Source organism: Gallinula chloropus (assembly GCF_964237585.1).
Source record: "Gallinula chloropus genome assembly, contig: HAP1_SCAFFOLD_245, whole genome shotgun sequence".
NCBI classification, from domain to species: domain Eukaryota; kingdom Metazoa; phylum Chordata; class Aves; order Gruiformes; family Rallidae; genus Gallinula; species Gallinula chloropus.
Window position 1 is genome coordinate 63,867 of NW_028168552.1, and position 13,233 is coordinate 77,099.

Consider the following 13,233-nt stretch of genomic DNA (forward strand, 5'->3'; position numbering starts at 1 on the left):
CCGGCACCCCACAACCCCACAGCCCCCTGCCACCCCCCCCCCCCACCCCATCACCCCCATCCCCCCCCCCCACCCCCCCTGGCACCCCCCACCCCATCACCCACACCCCCCCGGCACCCCACAACCCCACACCCCCCTGGCACCCCCCCACCCCATCAACCCCACTCCCCCCCGGCACCCCACAACCCCACACCCCCCCTGGCACCCCCCCTACCCCATCACCCCCACCCTCCCTGGCACCCCCACCCCCCTGCCACCCCCCCTGGAACCCACTCACCCCCTACCCCCCACCCCCTTGGCACCCCCCCACCCTATCACCCCCACCCCCCAGAGGGGACCCCAGGATGTCCCCAAGATGGGACAGGGGCCACCATGGTGTCACCAGGATGAGGAGGAACCTCCAGGGGACCCCGGAGGGGACCCCAGGATGTCCCCAAGATGGGACAGGGGCCACCGTGGTGTCCCCAGGGTGAGGAGGAACCTCCAGGGGACACCAGAGGGGACAAGGGACACGGGGATGTCCCCAGGATGGGACATCAGGGTGTCCCCAGGAAGAGGAACCTCCAAGGGACCCCAGAGGGGACCCCAGGATGTCCCCAAGATGGGACAGGGGCCACCATGGTGTCACCAGGATGAGGAGGAACCTCCAGGGGACCCCAGAGGGGACATTGGGGTGTTCCCAAGATGGGGAGGAACCTCCAAGGGACCCCAGAGGGGACCCCAGGATGTCCCCAAGATGGGACATCAGGGTGTCCCCAGGATGAGGAGGAACCTCCAGGGGACACCAGAGGGGGCAGGGGACACGGGGATGTCCCCAGGATGGGACATCAGGGTGTCCCCAGGAAGAGGAACCTCCAAGGGACCCCAGAGGGGACCCCAGGATGTCCCCAAGATGGGACAGGGGCCACCGTGGTGTCACCAGGATGAGGAGGAACCTCCAGGGGACCCCGGAGGGGACAAGGGACACGGGGATGTCCCCAGGATGGGACATCAGGGTGTCCCCAGGAAGAGGAACCTCCAGGGGACCCCAGAGGGGACCCCAGGATGTCCCCAAGATGGGACAGGGGCCACCATGGTGTCACCAGGGTGAGGAGGAACCTCCAGGGGACCCCAGAGGGGACATTGGGGTGTTCCCAAGATGGGACATCAGGGTGTCCCCAGGATGAGGAGGAACCTCCAGGGGACACCAGAGGGGGCAGGGGACACGGGGATGTCCCCAGGATGGGACATCAGGGTGTCCCCAGGAAGAGGAACCTCCAGGGGACCCCAGAGGGGACCCCAGGATGTCCCCAAGGCGGGACAGGGGCCACCGTGGTGTCACCAGGATGAGGAGGAACCTCCAGGGGACCCCAGAGGGGACATTGGGGTGTCCCCAAGATGGGGAGGAACCTCCACGGGACCCCAGAGGGGACATCGGGGTGTCCCCAAGGCGGGACAGTGGCCACCATGGTGTGTGTCCCCCCCCCACTCCTCCCTGCCCAGAGCCTCCAGCGCCTGCGCCAGCCGCCGCGTCCCCTCCTCGTCCCCCAGCAGCGTCCCCAGGGCCACCACCACGTCCCCCAGGAGCCGGGCGCTGGCGGGGAACCCCCGTGTCCCCACCCCCAGCTCCTTGGTGACAGTGGCCACCAGGGCCCCCAGGTGCTGGGTCACCTCCTCCAGCGTCCCCATGACGCGGGCGGCGGCCACCCTGGCCTCGGCGGTGGCCGCGGTGGCCCCGGCGGTGGCCGCGGTGGCCCCAGTGGCCGCGGTGGCCCCAGTGGTGGCCCCGGTGGCCCTGGTGGCCCCAGTGGCCGCGGCGGTGGCCCCGGTGGCCGCGGTGGCCACGGTGGTGGCCGCGGTGGCGGCGGTGGCCCCAGTGGCCGCGGCGGTGGCCCCGGTGGCCCTGTCCCTCTCCAGGCGGCGGTAGCGCTGGGCCTGGTGACGCTGGTGACAGGCGGCGGCGGCCAGGTGACGCCGGGAGGTCCTGGCGCCCCACAGGGCCACCTGGGTCACCACGGCCACGGCCGCCAGGGCCGGGATGATGTGACACTCCTGGGTCACCCCCAGCGCCTCCCGCACGGCGTCCAGGGACACTGCGGGGACAGGGGGGGGATTGTCACCTCCCAGGGCCACCAGGCACCTCCCAGTGCCACCAGTTCCCTCCCAGTGCCACCAGTCACCTCCCAGGGACATCTGTCACCTCTAGTCACCTCCCAGTGCCACCAGTCACCTCCCAAGGTCAACTGTCACCTCCCAGTGCCACCAGTTCCCTCCCAGTGCCACCAGGCACCTCCCGGGGTCAACTGTCACCTCCAGTCACCTCCCAGTGCCACCAGTTCCCTCCCAGTGCCACCAGGCACCTCAAGTCACCTCCCAGTGCCACCAGTCACCTCCCAGGGTTACCAGTTCCCTCCCGGAGCCACCAGTCACCTCCCAGGGCCACCAGTCCCCTCCCAGTGCCACCAGGCACCTCCCAGTCCCACCAGTTCCCTCCCGGGGTCAACTGTCACCTCCCGGGGACAATGGGCACCTCCCAGTGCCACCAGTTCCCTTCCGGGGACACAAGTTCCCTCCCAGTGCCCCCAGTCACCTCCCGGGGACAACAGGCACCTCCCAGTGCCACCAGTTCCCTCCCAGGGCCGCCAGGCACCTCCAGTCACCTCCCAGTGCCACCAGTTCCCTCCCAGGGCCGCCAGGCACCTCCAGTCACCTCCCAGTGCCACCAGTTCCGTCCCAGTGTCCTTGTCCCCACCCGCTTGGTGTCCCCTGCCCCGTCCCCTCCCAGTATCCCCCTGCCCGGTCCATACTGGCTGGGAACCTCTATACTGGTTTTTAGGGCACCCCACTGGGCCCTACTGGTCTGGACTGGGCTATACTGGTCTGTAATGGTCCAAACTGGTCTGAACTGGTCTGGGAAAGAGAAGGACTCTACTGGGCTGTAGAACGTCTCACTGGTCTGCAGGGTTCTCTACCAGTGTTACTGGTTCAGGCAGGTCTGTAGAGCTCCCTACTGGTCTAAACTGGTCTATACTGGTCTGAACTGGTATGTAATGGTCTGAACTGGTCAGGGCAAGAGAAAGTCTCTACTGGGCCATAGAACTTCTCACTGGTCTGCAGGGTTCTCTCTCCCACTATTATTGGTCCGGGCAGGTCTGTAGAGCTCCCTACTAGTCTGAACTGGTCCCTACTGGTCTGAACTGGTCTATACTGGTCTGAACTGGTCTGTAATGGTCTGTAATGGTCTGAACTGGTCTGGGAAAGAGAAGGACTCTACTGGGCTGTAGAACGTCTCACTGGTCTGCAGGGTTCTCTACCAGTGTTACTGGTTCAGGCAGGTCTGTAGAGCTCCCTACTGGTCTAAACTGGTCTATACTGGTCTGAACTGGTCTGTAATGGTCTGAACTGGTCAGGCCAAGAGAAGATCTCTACTGGGCCATAGAACTTCTCACTGGTCTGCAGGGTTCTCTCTCCCACTATTATTGGTCCGGGCAGGTCTGTAGAGCTCCCTACTGGTCTGAACTGGTCCCTACTCCTCTGAACTTGTTGGGGCAAGAGAAAATCTCTACTGGGCCATAGAATTTCTCACTGGTCTGCAGGGTTCTCTCCCAGTGTTACTGGTCCGGGCAGGTCTGTAGAGCTCCCTACTGGTCTGTACTGGTCTGTACTGGTGGGTACTCACGCGGGAGGGCGCAGAGCACGATGAGCCCCACGGCGACGCTGCGGGTGAGCCGGAGCCAGCGGCAGCGCTGCCGGATGCGGAGCTGCTCCTGCTCCAGCTCCTGGGCGCTGGAGTCGGTGGCCGCCCGCAGCGCCCGGAACAGCGCTTGGGGATCCCAGCCCGCGCCCGGCGCCGGCGCCGCGGGCGGCACCTCGGCCATGGCCTCCACCAGCCGCCCCTCCAGGGTCTGCAGGGCCTGCTCGGCCGAGGCCAAGGCCTCCTTGGCCGTGTCCAGGGCCACTGGCACCGTCCCCGGGCTGCCCAAGGCCTCGGCCAGTCCCGCCAGCGCCTGGAGCGCCCGCGCCGAGGCCGAGGCCGCCGCGGCCGTCGCTGAGGACAGGAGGTGAGGGGACATCTGGGGGGACAGGGAGGGTGGGGGGGGACAGGAGGTGAGGTGGGGACGGGGTGAGGGGACATGGGGGGGACATGGAGGGTGGGGGAGGACAGGGGGTGAGGGAGGACAGGGGGTGAGGGGACATCTGGGGGACATGGAGGGGGGGGGACAGGGGGTGGGGACATGGGGGGGACATGGAGGGTGGGGGGGGACAGGGGGTGAGGGGGGAACAGGGGGTGAGGGGACATTGGGGGGAACACGGAGGGTGGGGGGAGGACGGGGGGTGAGGGGACATCTGGGGGGACATGGAGGGTGGGGGAGGACAGGGGGTGAGGGGGGAACAGGGGGTGAGGGGACATTGGGGGGGACAAGGAGGGTGGGGGGAGGACGGGGGGTGAGGGGACATCTGGGGGGACAGGGAGGGTGGGGGAGGACAGGGGGTGAGGGGGGAACAGGGGGTGAGGGGACATTGGGGGGGACAAGGAGGGTGGGGGGAGGACAGGGGGTGAGGGGGGGACAGGGGTTGAGGGGACATCTGAGGGGACAGGGAGGGTGGGGGAGGACAGGGGGTGAGGGGACATGGGGGGGACTTGGAGGGTGGGGGAGGACAGGGGGTGAGGGGACATGGGGGGGACACAGAGGGTGGGGGGGACACCCCATGGTTAGGGAGCCGGGGGTCTGAGGGGACCTGTCACCCCCAGGAGGGACCCTGAGGTGTGGATGGGGACCCATCACCCCTAGAAGGGACCCAGGGGTCTTGTGGGGATCCCATCACCCCTAAAAGGGACCTGGGGGTCTCGGTGGGACCTGTCACCCTTAGAAGGGTCTTGGTGGGGACCCATCACCCCTAGAAGGGACCTGGGGGTCTTGGTGGGACCCTGTCACTGCTTTAAGAGACCCAGAGGTCTGGGTGGGGTCCCATCACCCCTAAAAGGGACCCAGAGGTCTGGGTGGGGTCCCATCACCCCTAAAAGGGGCCCAGAGGTCTGGGTGGGGTCCCATCACCCCTAAAAGGGGCCCAGAGGTCTGGGTGGGGACTCATCACCCCTAAAAGGGGCCCAGAGGTCTGTGTGGGGTCCCATCACCCCTAAAAGGGACCCAGAGGTCTGGGTGGGGTCTCATCACCCCTAAAAGGGGCCCAGAGGTCTGGGTGGGGTCCCATCACCCCTAAAAGGGACCCAGAGGTCTGGGTGGGGACTCATCACCCCTAAAAGGGGCCCAGAGGTCTGGGTGGGGTGGGCCCAGAGGTCTGGGTGGGGTCCCATCACCCCTAAAAGGGACCCAGAGGTCTGGGTGGGGACTCATCACCCCTAAAAGGGGCCCAAAGGTCTGTGTGGGGTCCCATCACCCCTAAAAGGGACCCAGAGGTCTGGGTGGGGTCCCATCACCCCTAAAAGGGACCCAGAGGTCTGGGTGGGGACTCATCCCCCCTAAAAGGGGCCCATAGGTCTGGGTGGGGTCCCATCACCCCTAAAAGGGACCCAGAGGTCTGGGTGGGGTCTCATCACCCCTAAAAGGGGCCCAGAGGTCTGGGTGGGGTCCCATCACCCCTAAAAGGGACCCAGAGGTCTGGGTGGGGACTCATCACCCCTAAAAGGGGCCCAGAGGTCTGGGTGGGGTGGGCCCAGAGGTCTGGGTGGGGTCCCATCACCCCTAAAAGGGACCCAGAGGTCTGGGTGGGGACTCATCACCCCTAAAAGGGGCCCATAGGTCTGGGTGGGGTCCCATCACCCCTAAAAGGGACCCAGAGGTCTGGGTGGGGACTCATCACCCCTAAAAGGGACCCAGAGGTCTGTGTGGGGTCCCATCACCCCTAAAAGGGACCCAGAGGTCTGGGTGGGGACTCATCACCCCTAAAAGGGGCCCAAAGGTCTGGGTGGGGTGGGCCCAGAGGTCTGTGTGGGGTCCCATCACCCCTAAAAGGGACCCAGAGGTCTGGGTGGGGTCCCATCACCCCTAAAAGGGACCCAGGCAGTGGGTGGGGACCCATCCTCCGCCCCGTAGGGTGCCCGGGCGCCGCCGCCATCTCCGCGGCGATGGAACCCGTCTACTTCCTTTTTCCCCGTGGCACCCGGCTCCCTCCACCCCCACCCACTTCCCGGGGGTCCCCTAGGCCAGGGACCCCCAACACCCCACTGGGACCTCCCCCAGTTCCCCCTCCCCACTCCCAGTTCCCCCTCCCAGTTCCCTCCCAGTTCCCCCCTCTCAGCACCCACCTTCTCGTCACCCCGGGCACGGTCCCGCGACCGGCGGCGCCTACGTCACTGTCCCTCCCCCAGGGACGTGCCACCTGTCGCGATGGCGGGTGTGGGGAGGACACCCGGGCACCCCGAGCGCCCTGATTGGCACCCAAAGGGCCTCGATTTACACCCCCAGGGCCAAGAGCTGCCCCCAGAGCCCCAATTTACACTCCAGTGGCTCCTGATTGACACCCTGGTGGCTCCTGATTGACACCCCCTAATTTACACCCAGCCCCTAATTTACACCCTAATGGACCCTAATTTTACACCCCCAGCTCCTGATTTACCCCTAATGGCTCCTGATTTACACCCCACTAGGCCTGATTTACACCCCAATGGGCCTGATTTACACCCAGACCCTGATTTACACCCCAATGGCCTCTGATTTAAACCCAGGCCCTGATTTACCCCCAATGGCCCCTGATTTACACCCCTGACACCGATTTACACCCAAGGGCCCTGATTAACCCCTTATCAACCCTGATTTACACCCCAGGCCCTGATTTACCCCTAATGGGCCCTGATTTACCCCTAATGAGCCCTGATTTACACCCTAACGGGCCTGATTTACATCCCAGACCCTGATTTACACCACAATGTGCCTGATTTACACCCCAGAGCCTGATTTACCCCTAACAGGCCCATGTTTACACCCAAAGAGCCCGGATTTACATCTCCTGGGCCCTGATTTACCCTTAACAGGCCCAAATTTAAGCCCAAAAAGCCTTGATTTACACCCAGACTCCAATTTACCCCTAACGGGCCCTGATTTACACCCAAGGGTTCTGATTTATACCCCAAGGGTGCTGATTTACCCTAATATACCCAGATTGACACCCCAAGGGCTCTGATTTACCCCAATGGACCCTGATTTACACCCAAAGAGTCCTGATTTACCCTTAATAGGCCCCGATTTACACCCCAGAACCGGATTTACCCCAATGGACCCTGATTTATACCCCAAGGGCCCTGATTTACCCCTAATGGACCCTAATTTATACCCCAAGGGCCCTGATTTACCCCTAACAGACCCTGATTTACACCCCAAGGGCCCTGATTTACCCCTAACAGACCCTAATTTATACCCCAACGGCCCTGATTTACCCCTAACAGACCCCGATTTACCCTCCCCAATTGTCACTGTGGGTTTCCCAATCACCAGTCAGAAACCAGTTAGTTCAGTTTATATTTACTAATTGGGCCGGCAGCAACAGGCAGCGCAGCGCCGGGCGGCCGGAGAGTCTCGGCTCCACCAACGGCACGTGCGCTTCCCGTCTGTCGTGGTTTCACCCTGGCTGAGGGCCGAGATCCACGCAGCTGCCTGCTCCTTAAAGGAAAAGAGCAGGGGAAAGGGAAGGGGAAAGGAAGAGAAAGGGGCAAATAACCCCAAACCAAGAAACGAAGAGGCCCGTGGGTTGGGATAAGGATAGTTTACTAAGATAACAGAAAGATAAAATATAACAATGCTGACAGGACTTTAGAGCAAAAATATATGAAGCTGTTGATCCCCAAGGCAGTTTCTCACCAAACCACACAGCTCAGGCCGTGCCACCCAGAGCCGTCCCAGAACCCGACCGTCCCCCAAGCACCGCGCATCCCCGAGCCACCCCTGCTCTTCCTCCCGTCAGCCCCCGAATATCCTGGGCAGGACGTAACTGGCCTGGAATACTCTCTTTGGTCAGTTGGGTCACCTGTCCTGGCTTCGCCCCTCCTTTCTCATGAAGAGCTGAGAAAGTCCTTGACTGTCTGACAGCAATTAACAACACCAGGGTGTTATCAGCACTGCTCCCATTTTACTCTCAAACACAGCATCCCATCTGCTGTTACAAATGAAATTAACTCCATCCTGACCAAAACCAGGACACCGTCCCAGTTAAGGCTTCTTTAGCCTTCCAGTTCCAGGTCCCCAGTGTTCCCCCTGAGGCTGCTTCCGTTCGGTCTCCCGCGCGTGTGCCGGTCGTTGTTTAGGGGGGCGGAGGGGATGAAGTCGCTCCTCTTCCTCACCCGGCCCGTAGCTGACCCCTCTTTGGCGGGCAGCTCGGCCGTTGGCCGCTCCGGTTCCGGGCTTTCCGGTTCTGGGGCACCGGGAGGGCGATTCTGCGCTCCGTTGGCAGCGCACAACACGCCCCGCGCAAGCGGAACTGCACGCGGTTCGCTGCACAACGCGCCCCGATTTACACCCGGGGGTCCTGATTTACACCCAAGGGTCCTGATTTACACCCCAAAGGGGCCTGATTTACACCTCAGCCCCTGATTTACACCCCAAAGGGCCCTGATTTACACCTCAACCGCTGATTTACACCTCAGCCCCTGATTTACACCCCAAAGGGCCCTGATTTACCCCAGGGAGCCCCTGATTTACACCCCAGGGTCCTGATTTACACCCCAATGGGCCCTGATCTACACCTCAGCCCCTGATTTACACCCCAATGGGGCCTGATTTACATCCCAATGGCCCCTGATCTACACCCCAATGGGCCCTGATCTACACCCAGGGGGTCAGCCTCTGATTTACACCCAAGGGTCCTGATTTACACCTCAGCTGCAGATTTACACCCCAATGGGCTCCGATTTACACCTCAGCCCCTGATTTACACCTCAATGGGGCCTGATTTACATCCCATAGGGCCCTGATTTACACCTCAGCCCCTGATTTACACCTCAGCCCCTGATTTGCAGCCCAATGGGGCCTGAATTACACCTCAGCTCCTGATTTACACCTCAATGTGGCCTGATTTACACCCCAATGGGCCCCGATTTACACCTCAGCCCCTGATTTACACCCCAATGGGGCCTGATTTACACCTCAGCCCCTGATTTACACCCCAAAGGGCCCTGATTTACACCCAAGGGTCCTGATTTACACCCCAATGGGGCCTGATTTACACCTCAACCGCTGATTTACACCTCAGCCCCTGATTTACACCCCAAAGGGCCCTGATTTACCCCAGGGAGCCCCTGATTTACACCCCAGGGTCCTGATTTACACCCCAATGGGCTCTGATTTACACCTCAGCCCCAGATTTACACCCCAAAGGACCCTGATTTACACCCCAAAGGCCCCAAATTTACACCCCAATGGGCCCTGATCTACACCCAGGGGGTCAGCCTCTGATTTACACCCAAGGGTCCTGATTTACACCTCAGCCGCAGATTTACACCCCAATGGGCTCCGATTTACACCTCAGCCCCTGATTTACACCCCAATGGGGCCTGATTTACATCCCAAAGGGCCCTGATTTACACCTCAGCCCCTGATTTACACCTCAGCCCCTGATTTGCAGCCCAATGGGGCCTGAATTACACCTCAGCTCCTGATTTACACCCCAATGGGTCCCAATTTACACCTCAGCCCCAGATTTACACCGCAATGGGGCCTGATTTACACCCCAGGGTCCTGATTTACACCGCAATGGCCCCTGATTTACACCCAGGGGGTCCTGATTTACATGCCAATGGCCCCTGATCTACACCTCAGCCCCTGATTTACACCCCAATGGGTCCTGATTTACACCTCAGCCCCTGATTTACACCCAATGGACCCTGATTTACACCCCAAAGGCCCCTAATTTACACCAAATGGACCCTGATTTACACCCCAAAAGCCCCAGATTTACACCCAATGGACCCTGATTTACACCCCAAAGGCCCCTAATTTACACCAAATGGACCCTGATTTACACCTCAGCCCCAGATTTACACCCCAATGGGGCCTGATTTACACCCCAATGGGCTCCGATTTACACCTCAGCCCCTGATTTGCACCCCAATGGACCCTGATTTACACCCCAGCCCCTGATTTACACCCCAATGGACCCTGATTTACACCCCAGGGCACTGATTTACACCCCAATGGCCCCTGATTTACACCCCAACGGGCCCTGATTTACACCCCAATGGACCCTGATTTACACCCCAGGGCTCTGATTTACACCCCAATGGCCCCTGATTTACACCTCAGCCCCTGATTTGCACCCCAATGGGGCCTGATTTACACCTCAGCCTCTGATTTACACCCCAATGGGCTCTGATTTACACCTCAGCCCCTGATTTACACCCAAGGGTCCTGATTTACACCCCAATGGGCCCTGATTTACACCCCAGGGCCCTGATTTACACCCCAAAGGGCCCTGATCTACACCTCAGCCCCTGATTTACACCCCAATGGGCCCTGATTTACACCCAAGGGTCCTGATTTACACCCCAATGGCCCCTGATTTACACCCCAGGGTCCTGATTTACACCCCAAAGGGCCCTGATCTACACCTCAGTACCAGATTTACACCCCAATGGGCCCTGATTTACACCCCAATGGGGCCTGATTTACATCCCAGGGTCCTGATTTACATCACAAAGGGCCCTGATTTACACCTCAGCCGCTGATTTACACCCCAATGGGCCCCGATTTACACCTCAGCCCCTGATTTACACCCCAATGGGGCCTGATTTACACCCCAATGGCCCCTGATTTACACCCCAATGGCCCCTGATTTACATCCCAAAGGGCCCTGATTTACACCTCAGCCCCTGATTTACACCCCAATGGGCTCCGATTTACACCCCAGTCCCTGATTTACACCCCAGTGGACCCTGATTTACACCTCAGCCCCTGATTTACACCCCAAAGGGCCCTGATTTACACCCCAATGGCCCCTGATTTACACCTCAGCCCCAGATTTACACCCCAATGGGCCCTGATCTACACCCAGGGGGTCCTGATTTACACCCCAAAGGGGCCTGATCTACACCCAGGGGTCCTGATTTACACCCCAATGGGGCCTGATTTACACCTCAGCCCCTGATTTACACCCCAATGGACCCTGATTTACACCCCAGGGCACTGATTTACACCCCAATGGCCCCTGATTTACACCTCAGCCCCTGATTTACACCCCAATGGACCCTGATTTACACCCCAGGGCTCTGATTTACACCCCAATGGCCCCTGATTTACACCTCAGCCCCTGATTTGCACCCCAATGGGGCCTGATTTACACCTCAGCCTCTGATTTACACCCCAATGGGCTCTGATTTACACCTCAGCCCCTGATTTACACCCAGGGGGTCCTGATTTACACCCAATGGGGCCTGATTTACACCTCAGCCTCTGATTTACACCCAATGGACCCTGATTTACACCCCAAAGGCCCCTAATTTACACCCAATGGACCCTGATTTACACCTCAGCCCCAGATTTACACCCCATTGGCCCCTGATTTACACCCCAATGGGCTCCGATTTACACCTCAGCCCCTGATTTGCACCCCAATGGACCCTGATTTACACTCCAGGGCTCTGATTTACACCCCAATGGCCCCTGATTTACACCTCAGCCCCTGATTTGCACCCCAATGGGGCCTGATTTACACCTCAGCACCAGATTTACACCCCAGGTTCCTGATTTACACCCAATGGCCCCTGATTTACACCCCCGGCCCCTCTTTACACCCCAGGGGCCAGACCGGACACACCCCCCGCCCCTCGGCCCCGCCCCTCGGCCTCTGATTGGCGGAGCGCCCTGCGGGGGCGGGGCCAACTGCCCGCGCTCTCCGCCGCGCCCAGAGGCGCTTTCCCATTGGCCACTCGGGAGGAGGGACCTGCGCTCTCTCGCGTTTCATTGGCTGTCGGTGGAGGGGGCGGGCTTTTCGCCCTGAAGCGAGCCGTGATTGGCTGAGACGCGCGGGGAGGGAGAGAGGAGAGGAGAGGTGTGGCGGGGGGAACTGGGGGGACTGGGAGCTGCTGGGAGGACTGGGAGGGGCGTTGTGGGGGTGCTGGGAGGACTGGGAGCGACTGGGGGGGGTTGCTGGGAGTTACTGGGACCATAGTGGGGGGAACTGGGAGTTACTGGGATCATAGTGGGTGTTACTGGGGTCATAGTGGGGGGAACTGGGAGTTACTGGGGCCATAGTGGGGGGAACTGGGAGTTACTGGGATCATAGTGGGGGGAACTGGGAGTTACTGGGGCCATAGTGGGGGGAACTGGGAGTTACTGGGATCATAGTGGGGGGAACTGGGAGTTACTGGGACCTTAGTGAGGGGTTTACTGGGAGTTACTGGGACCATAGTGGGGGGAACTGGGAGTTACTGGGATCATAGTGGGTGTTACTGAGAGTTACTGGGACCATAGTGGGGGGAACTGGGAGTTACTGGGACCTTAGTGGGTGTTACTGGGACCATAGTGGGGGGAACTGGGAGTTACTGGGACCTTAGTGGGTGTTACTGGGAGTTACTGGGACCATAGTGGGGGGAACTGGGAGTTACTGGGATCATAGTGGGGGTTACTGGGGGTTACTGGGGCCATAGCAGGGGGTTGCTGGGAATTACTGGGGCCATAGAGGGGGTTACTGGGGCCATAGTGGGGGGTTACTGGGGCTTACTGGGGTTACTGGGGGAGTGGGGAGCAGGCCCTTACTGGTTGTTACTGGTCCTTACTGGGAGGCGTGTCCCATGGAGGGTGCTGGGGACCAGCCCCCCCGCCTGCTGCCCCCCTCCCACTTCCTGCTGCACCCCCCCGGCCCCAGGTAAGGGCTCCCAGTGCTCCCAGTGACCCCTCGGCTCCCCTTCCCAGTGCTCCCAGTGACCCCTGGGATCCCCCTCCCAGTGCTCCTGCTGCTCCTCCCAGTAACACCCCCCCTGGATTGCTCCCAGCAGCTGCCCAGTGACCCCCAGTGCACCCAGTAACCCCATTCCCAGTGTTCCCAGTAACTCCCTTCCCAGTGCTCCCAGTACCCCTCCCCCCAGCATTCCCAGTAACCGCCTCCCAGTGCTCCCAGTAACCCCCTTCCCAGTGCTCCCAGTGACCTACCTCCCAGTGTTCCCAGTAACCTCCAGTGCTCCCAGTAACCCCCTTCCCAGTGCTCCCAGTACCCCTCCCCCCAGCATTCCCAGTAACCCCCTTCCCGGTGCCCCCAGTAATCCCCTTCCCAGTGCCCCCAGTAACCCCCTTCCCAGTGCTCCCAGTG